A 14,754-nucleotide genomic window follows, 5' to 3' on the forward strand; every position below is an offset into this window, starting at 1 on the left:
CTAATTAGAGTTTAGACAGCAAAGAAGAGTAAGAAGGAATGAGAGGAAAATTGGGAAGACTGGTGTCATGGAGACCAAGAGAGACGTTTGAAGCAGAAATTGCTTAACTGACTATACACAAAAGATTAAGGAATGTCTCAAAGCTCCGCGAAGGCATCGAGAGTTCATTAAGAGAGCTTTGGTGAGCAAGGGCAGTAGAGGAGGGACAAAAGCCAGGTTACACCGAGTTGGAGTGTAAACATGAGATGCACAAGTAGAGAGTGAGTATAAGTCATTTTCAAGAAACGGCTGAAAAGGGCAAGGGAGGAATTCTTTTTTATTACGATCACTCATTGATCACCTATTTATGCTAAGTGTTTTATATATATATAATGTAATTTAATCCTTTTAAGAACTATGACAAAACCCCCACAATGCACATGATTTTATGAAAAGACAAATTCCCCAGATTACATAGCTACGAAGTGTCAGGATTCAAACCTAAAGTTTTGGCTGAACCACTAGCCAAATTTACAAGCGAGTCCTCCAGTTCTGGAGCAGAGGGAAAATGAGTGTGGAGGAGACAAGTTTGGAAGTGTTTGGAGGAATGCAGGAAGTGGGGGAGGAGAATTCCAGTCTGATGGCCTCTTCACTGACACTGGAATTGAGTTCTATGAACTGAAAATGCCGTCTCATTCCACTGCCTTCTTTCCTTTTGAATGAGGTGGTTAAAAAGGTTTCAGAGTACACTGTAAAGCGATTGCAGGAGCTTTTATTACTTGGAGAAATGCATGTGTTACAATATCAAAATGAAAAGTAAGCAAAATGGTACATAGAGGATTTTTTTTTTTTTTAAGCATTAAACAGAACGGAAAGCTAACAGTGATTGTCATTTGAGTGGTGGGATATGGGTTGTTTTCTACTACTTTTTCTTTTTTTTTTTATCCTCACTTGAGGACTTTTTTTTTTTTTCCATTTTTTGTTCAGATAGAGTGGGAGGGAGAGAGAGGAAGAGAGAAAGAGAGAAACATCGACGTGAAAGGGACACATCGAATGGTTGCCACCCACACGACACAACCGGGGCTGGTGACAAACTGCAACTGAGGTACGTGCTCTTTGGGGGAACTGAACTTGGGTCTCTATGGACCACAGGCCAACACTAATCTCTGAGCCAAACCGGCCAGGGCTCTTTTCTGAACTTTCTACATTTTACCCACAAGTCTATTTTGTAATCAGAAAAAATAAACTTAAAGAATATCTGAAGTTATTAACATATATAGTCAAAATAAATTGGGCAAGTCATCTGGCTGGCAAAGATTTGTCCAGTAATCATGCCTCTGCTCCCCCAAATTTCTGGTAATGGGGAGAGACCACTCCCTTTAATACAGGAGCCCCTGTATGTCCTGGCCTGGGCCAAACAGAGTTCTTCCTGGAATCTTGCAGATGCTCCAATTGCTATGTTGGCAAAGATGGGGAAGCCAAGCTTTCCACTGCTTGGAAAAAGCCTGTCTAGAAGAGAAGGAGCCAACACACGACTGGACTTGAGGAAGGGGAAGAGCATGATCTGACTGTGTATTAGCCCCTGAAGCCAATCTTGGTTTGTTTTCATGACTAGATTCTTTTTTGGCCTAAGCAATATTGAGGTGAGTTTCTGGTACAACATATTTCTCTAAACTGTCAGCCATAAACTATATATTCTAGGTCTTGTATATCTGAGAAATGTATGCCAAAGATCCTAGGGTTCCTGGATTAATTTCTTTGTTGGGGCTCCTGCTGAGATTTCCCAGCATCTCCTGGCCCTCCTCATTTTCTTGGTTACATCAGTTTACTGGTGACTACTTTGTGTAAAAAGCACCACACACAGCAGTTCCAGAAAGAATTCTGCTGATCTTGACCTCTGCAGAACAGGAGTAGAGACCACATAGTTCCATTAACAGTGAAAGCGACTTGTGCAGCCAGGTGACTTGGATAATAATTATAATAATGTGGTTTATTTTCTTGTTTGCCTCATACTATTGCTCTGACTGTCAAAGGTGCTCTTTTATTATTTTTTTTAGAGGTCCACTTTAATGTACAAAAGTGTATGAGTAGAAACAAAAGCAAATTAAACCTTATGACATGTTTACACCACCATCTAGTTGTTCATATCAACTTTACTATTCAAACAATAGAAAGGTGGCAATTTAGGGGTTGGGAAAGAACAACAATAAAAAACACCACTTTTCTAACATATTTATTCAATGCTATGTAAAGCCGTGCTCACAGAAACTTTCTTTTACTTCTCCGTTGTGCAGGAATTCAGTTGTATATAAAATTGAACTTGCTCAAAACCTGAAGGAGACCAGAAATGCTGGGTCCTACCCTGGTGCATTGTCATGCAATTCAAACAATGGTGCGGCGACCAGCTTGTAATTTTTAGGGACCACAAACAAGGCTTCCTCTTGAAGTTGAACCAAAAACAATGCCTTATGTTTCTTCAGTTTTGTAATATGTGCAGGAATATTTGGGTACTGAGGAGGTTCAAAATTTGATGTCCATCAGTTACCAGTGCAGTCACCAATGACCCAGTGTTGCAGGACTCCATTCTGACCACCGAGTATCTCTGCCATTAAGCACTTTAGTCCTTAACTTCATCTCCTCCTGGGTGAAGTTCACCACCAGGCAGTTTGAAGAAAGTTGTTCCCAGCTGTAGCAGTAGCACATGGGATGGTCGATGCTCGATGCTCGTGTGCAATCAGAACCCCTTCTACAGTCCTCCTCATTCCAATGTTACCAAATTCCTCCCTCCTGCATTGACATCTGGCTGCCACAGAGCTGTCCTTCTCATAGAGGGGCTCTTTTGTACCAAAAGTATAATTGGTAAGAGGGTACAGGTTAATAGTGCGCTTCAAGGTGAGGGGCTTGGTCTGCCGGATGTGCTTGTTTCCGGACAGGTTGTCCCCCAGGGGCCAGCGGTCTGCGAGTGATCGGGCGGCACCATGGACCTGCTGACGAGTAGTGGCGGTGAGCGGCAAGGGGAGAGGCGGGGAGGCCTTCCCGGCGGGGCAGCGGTTGTCTGCATCCCTGACAGCAGTCACCGTCCGCCATGAACATGAGAACGCAAGAGAAAGATCCTGTTCTTTTTTCTTTTTTTAAAAAATATGTTTTTATTGATTAAAAAATTTTTTTTTCCTTCATTGATTTTAGAGAGTGAGGAAGGGAGAGGGAGAGAGAGATAGAAACATTGATGAGAGGGAACACCGACTGGCCACCTCCTGCATGCCCCCCGACGGGGATCTGGCCCATAACCTGGGAATGTGTCCTGACTGGGAATCAAACCAGTGACCTCTTGGTGCATGGGTTGATGCTCAACCACTGAGCCACACCAACCGGCCTGTTTTTATTGATTTTTTTAGAGAGAGATAGAAACATCAATGTGATAGATACATGGATCCGCTGCCGCCTGCACGCCCCCTATGGGGGATCAAGCCTGCAGCCCAGGCATGTGCGGGGAATCCAACTGGGACTTCTCAGTCCACCGGACTGAGCCACACTGGTGGATGAAAGATGCTATTCTTTTTTAAAAAAACATTTTCTTCAAAAAATTTTTTTCCTTTATTGATTTTAGAGAGAGAGGAAGTCAGGGAGAGAGATAGAAACATCAATGAGAGAGAACATTGATTAGCCGCCTCCTGCATGCCCCGCACTAGGGATCGGGCCTACCACCTGGGCATGTGTCCTGTCCAGGAACTGAACCAGCTACCTCTTGGTGCATGGGTCAATGCTCAACCACTGAGCCACACCGCCTGTCAAAAGATGCTATTCTTAAGGAAGCAGGAGGTAAAAGCCAACGAGGAGTCTTGAATTTGTATTTGACAAATGAATTTGGGAAAAGGTAGTATTTTAAGCCTCTTCATTCTGAGGGGTGGAGAGAATATTGAAGTTGGGGAAGGCAGAAAACCTAGTTCCACCATGTGCTTCCCAAATAGATTCCTGGCTCCAACACTGAATGGACTGAAGTATAGAGTGGAATTACACCCATGTTTACTTTGTTGATTGCATTCCTTGGTTCATTTTTTCAATCAACATGTATTTTGAGGACCTGCACTGTGCTAGGGTTTATTAGCTAGATAAAAATATACCCTCTTCATTGCACAGAATTATGTGGAGGTGTTAGAAACAACTACAGCCCTGGCCGGTTTGGTTCAGCGGTTAAAGCATCTGCCTGCGGTCTGGAGAGACCCGGGTTCGGTTCCCGCTAAGGGCATGTACCTCAGTTGCAGTTTGTCCCCGGCCCTGGTTGGTCGTGCGGGTGGCAGCCACTCGATGTGTCCCTTTCACATCGATGTTTCCCTCTCTTTCTCTCTTCCTCTCTCTCCCTCCCACTCTATCTGTGCAAAAAATAAAAAAATGTCCTCGGGTGAGGATTAAAAAAAAAGAAACAACTACAGTAAGTCTGCTGTTTTAGGGCATCATAGGTCACTGTGGGGACCAAATGATAAGTAATTAATCCAGTGGATAGAGGGATGGATGTTTCTGTTTTCAGGAGAGGTGATCCTTCATCAAGGTCTTAACAGATGACTGAGAGTTTGCCAAATGGGTAAGGTAAAGAGTTTCCTAGGTAGAGTGATTAGCATGAACAAGGCACAGAAATGAAAGAGCACGGGGTATTAGGCTGGGGAGGACATATCGTGTGTTAGAGGAGAGGAAGCGAGCTAGTTTTGCACAATGATATTGAGAACTTCACTTTGTCATGGTTTCCATTTCTAGGTTTTGATTTTGCAATAATCTGCTGAGAAATAAGGACTTTTCTTTATTCTGATTCAGAAAAGAGTTGAAAATAGTGATGAATGAACAAATGAAGTGAAAGAAAAGAAAAGTATATAAGAGGTCCTAGGCCTTGTCAGTCAAGGAATATGAGTTGCAACAAGTGTGGGAGGAAAAGGAGAGAAGAGCTATCACCACTGCAACGTAGGCCTTTTCCAAGCCCCATCTTGTCCCGTCAAGGGCCCAGAGAATCTTTTCCTAGTGCAACATTGACCTCCTTTAGCAGGCTAGTTCTAGTTACTGTCCCTCCTGTCCCCTGTACCATCCTCCTGCCCCAGTATTTCTGGTGCTGCCTCCTCTGTGTCTGGGCCCTTGTGCCTGAGCCTTGGGCATTGCCACCCCCATGCCCCTTCCTCTCTCCTGGTCCCTAAATGCTGAGCAGCCCCAGCAGAGAAAAGACTAGGGGTCAGTGGTGAAGGGCAGAGCTGTACTTGGAAGCTAAACTTCTCTTCCTTTGGCAGGGGCAGCTGCTTCTCTTCTTTCCTCACTCCTCGGTGCCCAGAGAGGACCAGGAAGAATCTAGCTGCCTCCCCCATCTAAAGTCTCGTGCATTTTTGCTGTTGAGCCTCCAAGGTGTTGCTGCTGTGAGCTTGGCTGGAGCGCTTGTCAAGCAGGTTGGCTGGGGGTGGGGGTGGGGGACCCTAAGCAAAGTGGCCAGAGGGCAAATGAGAGATAAAAGCTCAGAGAGCTACAAGGGCCAGTGCACAAACCAAATTCATTTGCAAGCCAGAAGCAGATGGCGTGCATCCTGGCTTGGATGGAGAGTCAGTGAGACCGGGCTGGCACAACCCCCACCTGCTGCTTCACTGGTTGTCAGCCGTATGCGGTTAGTGTGCCACACTGGCTCACACATGAGCTCGCACACACTGGCTCACACATGGGGGAGGGCAGAGAACACCCTGGCTTCACCCAGGGAGCGACGCAGACCCATGTGGGAAGTCTGTGACACAAATGCTCCTTTCCCTCACCCTTTCTTTTCTTCTGCACCTGATCTTGGGAAGAAATCCTTCCTCAACCACCAGACTTCTTACGTAAAACTAGGGCCCATGTGCATTTAGATTAGCACACATTTTCCCTTCTCAGGGAGGCAACTTCAAGGCGTTCCTTTGGGCATAATAAAAAGAGAACAACTCAGGTAGGAGAGTGAGAGGGAGGAAAATACAGAAGGCAGCATGTGAGTTGACACAGGCAGCTTGGGAGAGAGGGGAGGGGCGGAGGCTTAGAGGTAAAACAAAGGGAGGGTTGCTGAGGGGCCAGAGTGGGCTGCAGGGCAAGGAGAGAGGGCTCGGCCATGTTCCCATGTGCAGGGACAGAGGGCTGGGCCATGTTCCCGTGTGCAGGGACAGAGGGCTGGGCCATGTTCCTGTGTTCAGGGACAGAGGGCTGGGCCATGTTCCCGTGTGCAGGGACAGAGGGCTGGGCCATGTTCCTGTGTGCAGGGACAGAGGGCTCGGCCATGTTCCTGTGTGCAGGGACAGAGGGCTTGGCCATGTTCCAGTGTGCAGGGAGAGAGGGCTCAGCCATGTTCCCACAAGCTTTGGCTCATGAACTTAGCACAGGTAACTGGACTAAGGCTGTTTGATTATGTTTTGAGGGAGGATTGAAAAACACTTAGCAATGATAATCCCTACAAGGAGTGGCTGTTTATATTCTAATTCGAATATTCTAATTGTAATTCTAACTCTAATATTCTAATACTTCCTTCTACTCTGGAAAGTTTTTGTTACATGGAGTGGGTGCCCACCTGCCAGGTCTGTACTGTGTAACTCTGCCCCATGACATAGCTGAGTGGTCTGGTGCAGACACTTGAATCAAGAGGGCTAATCAGATTTCTTCACAGTCTAACCAGTGGAATGGGGGTCAGCCTCAATCCAAGCCAGGCCAGAGTCCCCCCTCAGGGCAGAGAGAGAATAAGCTGATCCCTTTGTGCTGGGAGCAGGTGGGATGGAAGACAGGCCAGGGAGCTACTGACACTCAGCCACACTGAGGAGTCCAGTCTGTAGTGGGGAAGTTAAAGCCAGCATCCAGAGAGAACCAGACTTTGAATTCTTGGTTCCAGTTACGTCCAACTGAGGCTCAAACTCAGTGTTTTCCCTCTCATTCCTCTAGTTCAGTGGCTACTTGAGACAATTATCCTTCCAATAAGCCCCATTCCTGTTTTTCTTTCTGAAAGCAGTTGGTTAGTTTTATATGTCTTATACCATGCACCAAGAGATCTCACACTGATGACAAGCTGAGTAGGTTAAATTAATCTTATCCAAAGCCCTGTTCATCCTCGGCCCTCAGATTATTCTGCATCCCTTGGTCACAGTAGTACCCAAGAAGAGCTGGGTCAATGGGGACTCCTGTGCCCCCAGCCAGTTTTGGAAGCTCCATTGCCAGAGCTGGCATCTGCCTTTCTAGAAAACTCCACTTATGTAAGACCTGGCACCTGCCTCTGAGAACTGCCGTTCAGGAGAGGATATGAGACCCAGAAACCTAGGCATTTTCCTGGAGCATCCCCGGAGGACATCAAGTTTAGCTTTACATGTGACATAGCCTCTTCTCATAGAAAGCTAATGTCTGCAATAAAGCAGAACTCATTTCTGAACATGCAGACAAATGCCCTGCACCCGCTTTTCTAGACTCCCTCCAGACTCCATGACTCAGGTCAACCGCCAACCCAAGCTGGGCAGCTGACCAAAGCCCAGCATTTCCTCCTGAAACCATCTGTAGGAGGAGAATCCACAGTTGAGCAACTCAGGACTTAAAGGGCAGAATAGTATTATAAATTTTTTCATTCGCCAACTTGCTGAATGACAATAACGTTTGGGACATTTTAATGCATCTTAAATTAATAATAATAAGTATTGTTTAAGTTTCCTTTTTTCCCAGAGAGGTGGTATCTGCTCGTCTTAATATAGACTCTGCTATTTCACACAGGGTACGTACTGTTTATGATGTTTTCACACAAGGTACATAATGTTTACAATGTTTTCACATGGGGTATATAATGTTTTAATGAAGAGAAATGGGAGTTCTGGTTACAGAATAGAGTTTAGTTTTGGGCACTCTGTGTTTTTCTTTTATTTTTTATTTTTTATTTTTTTAATCCTCAACCAAGGACATTTTTCCATTTTTTGTTCAGGTAGAGTGGGAGGGAGAGAGAGGAACAGAGAGAGAGAGAGAAACATCGATGTGAAAGGGACACATCGAGTGGCTGCCACCCGCACGACCGACCAGGGCCAGGGACAAACTGCAACCGAGGTACGCGCCCTTAGCGGGAACCGAACCCGGGTCTCTCAGGACCGCAGGCCGATGCTCTAACCACTGAGCCAAACCAGCCAGGGCTTGTTTTTTGTTTTTAATATGTTTTTATTGATTTTTAGAGAGAGAGGAAGAGAGAGATATAAACATAGATCAGCTGCATCCTGCATGCCCCCTAGTGGGGATCAAGCCCGAAATCCGGGCATGTGCCCTGACCAGGAAATGAACCAGTGACCTCTTGGTGCATGGGGTGACACTCAGTCCATTGAGCCACACAGCTGGGTTTAAGCGACATGCTGGGTTTAAGGTCCCTGAGGGGCACACTGTGGCAATATCCAATGGGTTATCAGCTGTATATCAATGCCCAAGATTTAGATTTGTATGCCATTGTTATTTGAGTGGTTATTGAAACAGATAATCTGAGAGGAATTTTTGTTTTGTTTTGTTAATCCTCACGTGAGGATAGTTTTCCATTGGTTTTTAAATAGAGTGGAAGGGAAAGAGGGAGAAAGAAACATTGATATGAGAGAGACACATCAATTGGTTGCCTCTCACATGACCCCGACTGGGGCCAGGGATCGAACCTGCAACCCAGGTATGTGCCCTTCACCAGGAATTGAATCCACGACACTTCAGTCCAAGAGCGGCCCAACACTCTAACCGCTGAGCCAAACCAGCCATAGCCTGAGAGGAATTTGTAAAACGAGAGAAATAAACCCAGGGCAGAACCCTGGGAACAGCACTATTTATGGGTTGAGGGAAAAGGAATTAGAGAGGACAATGGAGAAAGGGCATCCACGGAGATAGAAGAAAGTGAAGAGTGACCTAGCTGGTTTGGCTCAGCGGTAGAGTGTCGGCCTGTGGACCAGTGAGTCACAGATTTGATTCTGGCCAAGGGCATGTACCTTTGTTATGTTCATCCCTGGTTCTGATCGGGTCTTGCGGGAGGCAACCAGTTGATGTGTCCCTCTCATGTCGATGTTTCTCTCTCTTTTTCCCTCTCACTCTATCTGAAGATAAATAGAAAAATATTCTCGGGTGAGGATTTAAAAAAAAAAAGAAAAGGGGTGTGTGTCTTGATGGTCCTAGCAGAAGAGAATTTCAAGAATGAGGAAATGGTCATTGTAGAGAAGAGGACTAATAAGATAAGGAATGAAGTGTCCCTGTCGTTTAGCAACATGGAACTCTCCAGTGACCCTGGAAAGGGCAGCTTCAATGGTGTAGTAGAGAGAGAATCCAGGTGTTAAGGGATTGAGACCGGAGACCCTGGCATAAATCCACAGGGGACAGGGATTTTCCCTGCCATGGCTCAGCAGTTCTTGAGGACAAGATGGAAGGGTAGGGAGACAAAGAGGAAGTGAGGTAGGGAAAGGAGAGCTGCAGAGCAGGTGGTTATGTGTGGAGAGTGGATTTTGTCAGAGCGTGTAGCACTTCTAGGTGATGAAAGGCTCAGTGTGGCCAAAGGGCTGAGTGGCCCAAGTGGTAAGAAGAGCAAAGGTCATTGGAGACTAGGGAGTCAGAGACTCTAAGATTAAAATGTAGAATGTGCTATCCACAGAGATATTTAATCATCCAGGATGTTGGCACTATTTCCCCTAGGGAGACTGTGAGTCAGGGGCCCAAGTCCTTAGTGAATGTTGGGAGGTGGGTAGATAGCAGAGCCGAGGAAGGGGGCCTCAAAGAAGAGAGATGGCCCTAAAGAGGCGATGAGAGGTGAAAGGAAGCTGACCACCGTCCTCCTTGTCCCATGGTAAGTGGGCTACAGGAATGGGTTGGTGTCTCAAGATCAACCAGGGAAGCCATGTTATTAGCCAGATTTCAGTTCAGGCAGAAAGTGGAGGGAGCTCCTCTCTATAGGTCAACAAATGTTCCAGGTGATACAGGCTCAGGAGGCTAGGAGTAGTGACAGGAAGATCAAAGTGCAACATCTGCCCAAGAGCACAGGAAGGGCCGGTAAGTGGACAGAGAGGGAGGTGAGCACAGCGGGACTGTTTGACCAGTGACAAAGGAGACCATGATTGAAGTGGCCTTCTTGCTGTGCTGACAGAGACCCTCAGCTATGTCTGCAGCCCAGTGTGCAGTTTGGGACTTTGCACCAGATTCCCAACAGAAGTTTGGTAGCATTGTTTGCGACCTTCTGCAGAACCTGGGTGGATGTGCCTTTGCCATGGCTCTTTCGACTGAGTCCCCACATCCATGCCACCCTCTCTTCTCTATAGAAGGGCCACACTCTTTAGGTGGGATTGACTTCACTTCCAGCCTCAGGGGTGTGTCCTAAACAAGTTAGAGAAACCCCATCACCCTGGCCCAGTGACTGGTTCAAGGAAAGGACTAAGACAGCTCTGCCCTCCTCTGCGTGTAGACTTTTCTCTGGCCACATGAACTGAGATGAAGACTGTTAGAGAACGACTTTGTGGGTGTGTGTGTGTGTGTGTGTGTGTGTGTGTGTGTGTTGGGGAGGAGGGATGGAGAACAGATGGGCAGTTTTGGACATTTAAGTATGACACTCATTTTGACAGGTCAAGTGGACAGAGGGATGTTTGAGTCTGGAGTTCAGGGCAGAGGTTCTGTTAGGGATCTGTTTGAGAATCATTAGGATAGTGATGGTACTCAAAACCACAAAACTGGATAAACCCACTCAAGACTTTTTGCTATTAGTTTGAAAAACACTTTCCCTGACTTGGGCAATGCTTTAATTCATAGCTTTAGATCCTTTATTTAGAGAAGGACCAAGTGCGCTGAAAAGGAAGAAGTACAACATTTCATGTCCGGCTGACTCCAGCGCTGAGAAGAGGAGGGGGTGAAGCAATCTTGTTGCAATGTCACCTTCCATCGGGACTGAAGTTTTGCTAGTTTAGTGAAGACGAAAGAACAGATAGTTGACTATATCACTTTAGCTTAATAAATTCATTGTTGTCTTCCTAGGTATAAAAAATAAACCAATTTTTTCTAAATCCTCACCCGAGGGTATTTTTCCACTCATCCTCAGATAGGCTAGGAAGGAGGGAGAGAGGAAGAGAAAGAGAGAGAGAGAAACATCGATATGAGAGAGTCATATTGATTGGTTGCCTCCTGCAGGACCCCAAACCGGACCTGGACGAACTGCAACCGAGGTACGTGCCCTTAGTCGGAATCCAACCCTGGATTCTTTGATCCGCAGGCCGACGCTCTAACCACTGAGCCAAACTGACCAGGGCTAAAATAAATCAGTTTTTAAAATATTCAAAGTACTACTTCATGCCTGATTTTTAAAAATTGAATGGCATTCTACTGGTCACTTCCTCTTGCTTTAGGGCCATTAAATTTCTGTTCCTACTACTATCCAGGAGAACTCTTCCCACAGATGTGAACAAGATTTGCTCCCTCGATTCTTTCAAGTCTCTCTGTTCAGATGTTATTTTATCAGAGACGCCTACCCTAACCAATTCAAATAAATAGCACCCCCTGTCACTTGCTGTTCTATTTTTCCTCTTAGCACTATCACCACCTTATACTATGTATATTGTCTGTTCCTCTTCACTGCAATGAACTCATTGATAGCTATTTGCTGAATGAATGAAGAGCACTAGGTTGCTGTTAAAAAGAATTGTATGCCTAGCTGGTATGGCTCAGTGGTTGAGTGTTGACCCATGCACCAAGAGGTCACTGGTTCGATTCCCGGTCAGGGCACATGCCCAGGTTGTGAGCCAAATACCCAGTGGGGGGCAAGCAGGAGGCGGCCAATCGAAGTTCTCTCTCATTGATGTTTCTATCTCTCCCTCTCCTTTCCTTTCTCTCTAAAAATCAATAAAGGGGGAAAAAAAGTGGAAAAAAAAAAAAAAAGAATTGTATGGCATGGCTGGTGTGGCTCAGTTGCTTGAAGGTCAAGTGCACTGGGAGGTCACTGATTTGATTACCAATCAAGGGCTCATGCCCAGGTTTCGATAGTTTTCTCTCTGCCTCTCCTTTCCTCTCTCTGAAAAAACAAACAAACACACACACACTAAAAACAAAAGAATTGTATGAAGCTATGGTGATTTTATTATTTTACCACTTTGTTAACATTATGCATTACAATTTCAAAACACTTTTGCTACTTTAGATGTGAGGTGCTATGTCAAAGTTAAGTTTAACATTTTTACTTATCAAGGACAATGAACATTTCCCATGCATAATTTTATTTCTCCTTGTGAATTTTATACTCACCTTTGTCTATTTAGCTGTTGGTATGTCGGTTGTTTTTATATATTTAAACAAGCTATTGTAATTTATATAGTTGAGGTATTTTCTGCTTGTATTCGGTGCAAACAGTTTTCTCAAGTTTTTGCGTTTGCTTTTTCTTATACTGTCAAGTTTTTATATTTTTGAATTTTAGTCTTCTTTTCCAATTTCTTCTGTTGTTTCAAAGCTCACATTTAGCCATAAATATAAAACTGTTTATCATACTTATATAGTTTTTCGATGACTATTTTAAGAAAAATTAGTACTTTGATCCACTTGGAATTTATTTTGAAGTATGATGTGGATAGAATGGGGAGGGAGAGAGAGACAGAGAAGCATCGACGTGAAAGGGACACATCGAGTGGCTGCCACCCGCACGACCCAACCAGGGCCTGGGACAAACTGCAACGGAGGTACATGCCCTTAGCGGGAACCCAACCTGGGTCTCTCTGGACCGCAGGCTGACGCTCTACCGCTGAGCCAAACCGGCCAGGGCTCTCTCCAAATTTTCATTCATTTATCTGATCATGCCTTACCAAGTCATTTTTCCTTACCGCTGTGTTTGGGAACACTACTACTTAACTATGTGTTTCATCAGGATTCTATACGTGTATGTTTGCTCAGTCGCATTCTTTTCACTTGATCTCAGCTTCTATTTTTGGCTCCAGCCCAGCAGAACGGAAAGAGCATTTTGCCTCCTGCACGCAGGAGGCCATTGTCCCCCAGGATCTGGAAGCGTGGGGCAGAGCCCCAGGGGCGCTCACCTTCTCCGAGCCCGGGTGAATGTGTCGTGCTGTCCCCACAGGAGGATTTCGGGCCCCTTTGACCAGCCTCCTTCTGTCTCCTAGGGCCTCGAGCTTCCCCGATCCTATGTCTCTAGTACTCAGTAGAGCCGGGCCTGTACCCAGCTGTGGGGTCTGTCCCCTGTGGGCTCTCCTCTCGCACCTTTCCACTTCCCTGACCCCAGGGCCCGCGGCCAGGGGTTTGGACACTCGCGGGATTCCGAGGCGCTGCGCCCAGAAAGGGCGGTGCACGTCCAGCTCACTCAGAGCTGCGCTCTGGGCCCGCGCATTTCCCTCCACTTCCCCAGCTGTCCTCCATTCTTTCCGGCGCAGGGTCCACTGTTGGAAGTGTTGTTGGAGCAGAAACAGACCAAGCACGAAAATAAAATATTTTATTTTTTCAAAAGATGTACACATACCTACTGTGTATGCCAGATACTGTTGTCAAAGGAGCCCCATACAGAGCCTGCCCGGAGCCTAGAACCGACCGAGTTCGATTGCCAGAGTCGAAATCAGGCCTGAGCATCTCGGGATGAAGAGCCGGGAGGGGTATGCTCCTGGGGCGGTCAGTGACGGGGAGCGGATGCCTTGGGCTATGCGCCCGCCTCTCCACCCCACTATCTCCCCTTTAAGTTGCGAGCCGCGGAGTGGAGGGTGTCCAGGGACTACACAGCCTGGGGTCCCGCATGGCCCAACCGGAGGCGGGGGCACGTGGGCAGTGGAGGTCCAAGGCGCTGCGCCGCCGCCCGCGCACTGCGCGCCTCCTGTGCGGGCGGTGTGCTCCCCAGGTCAGGGCTCAGCTCCCGGCGCGCCCAGGCGAGGGAGCTCGAGGGCAGGACATTCTGCGGGTTGCAGCGGCGTGTGACACCCGCCCACGCCAGGGCCTTTGGGACTTCATCCTGAGACGCTCACCCGGAGCGACCCGAATGACTGTGTCTCGTGCCCAGGCCACACTGGTAACCCTTTGGACACGCGCTGGCAATCTCCGTCCGGAAAACCCAATCATAAATGGAGAATAAAACTTAAACACACATGAGCCAGCCAGTGACTACAGCATTTCCGTGACAAAACCCCCGAAAAGCCGAGGTCGGTTCTGAGCAGGGCCCTTGGGTCCTCCGAGAGCCCTGCGCCCTGCAGTGCCTGGGCCCTGGGGCAGAGGAACGGGCTGAACCCATTCTTTTGAAAGAGACACTGGGAGACAGCCCTGCTGCGGGGATAGGGGACCCCTCTGTAGGAGAGCCCTCTAAACATGCTCCTGGACCTGCACAGGCGGTTACCTTTTCTCTGGAGAACATACATAACAACACCAACAAGTCTCTGAATTCAGTGTTTCTTTTAAATGAATTTGTATCTATTCACCACAATCCAATCAACAGACTTGAAAAATAGCATGCACGTTGTATGCATCACGTGTAAGACACTGTATTTATAGAAGCCCAGCAGAGATTCTTAAGGGTGTTACAGGGACAAGTATGAGGGATAGAATTCAGGAGGTCCATGGAAACCCTAAAATTGTTTAAAAAGTTGGGTCGATGTGCATTTTTCTGGGAAGAAGTTCCAAGGCTTGTACGATCACCAAAGAATTTATAACAGTTTGGTGAAGAAACGTTGGTCTCAGTGCTCTGTGGTTTATGGGTGCAGACCCTTTGCACTAACACTGAGGCCCCGCTGAACAACCGGGGCACACTAATCTGGACCCCTGTGGAAGAGCTTGGTTTTGTGAGTATCATTAGAGCCTGGA

At 46.8% G+C, this 14,754-nt stretch overlaps 1 pseudogene; it reads right to left on the reverse strand.

Moving 5' to 3' along the window:
• Window positions 1-2,277: 2,277 nt before the first annotated feature.
• LOC118628125 lies at window positions 2,278-2,959 on the reverse strand (annotated as a pseudogene).
• Window positions 2,960-14,754: the final 11,795 nt, after the last annotated feature.

Source organism: Molossus molossus, unplaced genomic scaffold (genome assembly GCF_014108415.1).
Source record: "Molossus molossus isolate mMolMol1 unplaced genomic scaffold, mMolMol1.p scaffold_m16_p_13, whole genome shotgun sequence".
NCBI lineage: Eukaryota > Metazoa > Chordata > Mammalia > Chiroptera > Molossidae > Molossus > Molossus molossus.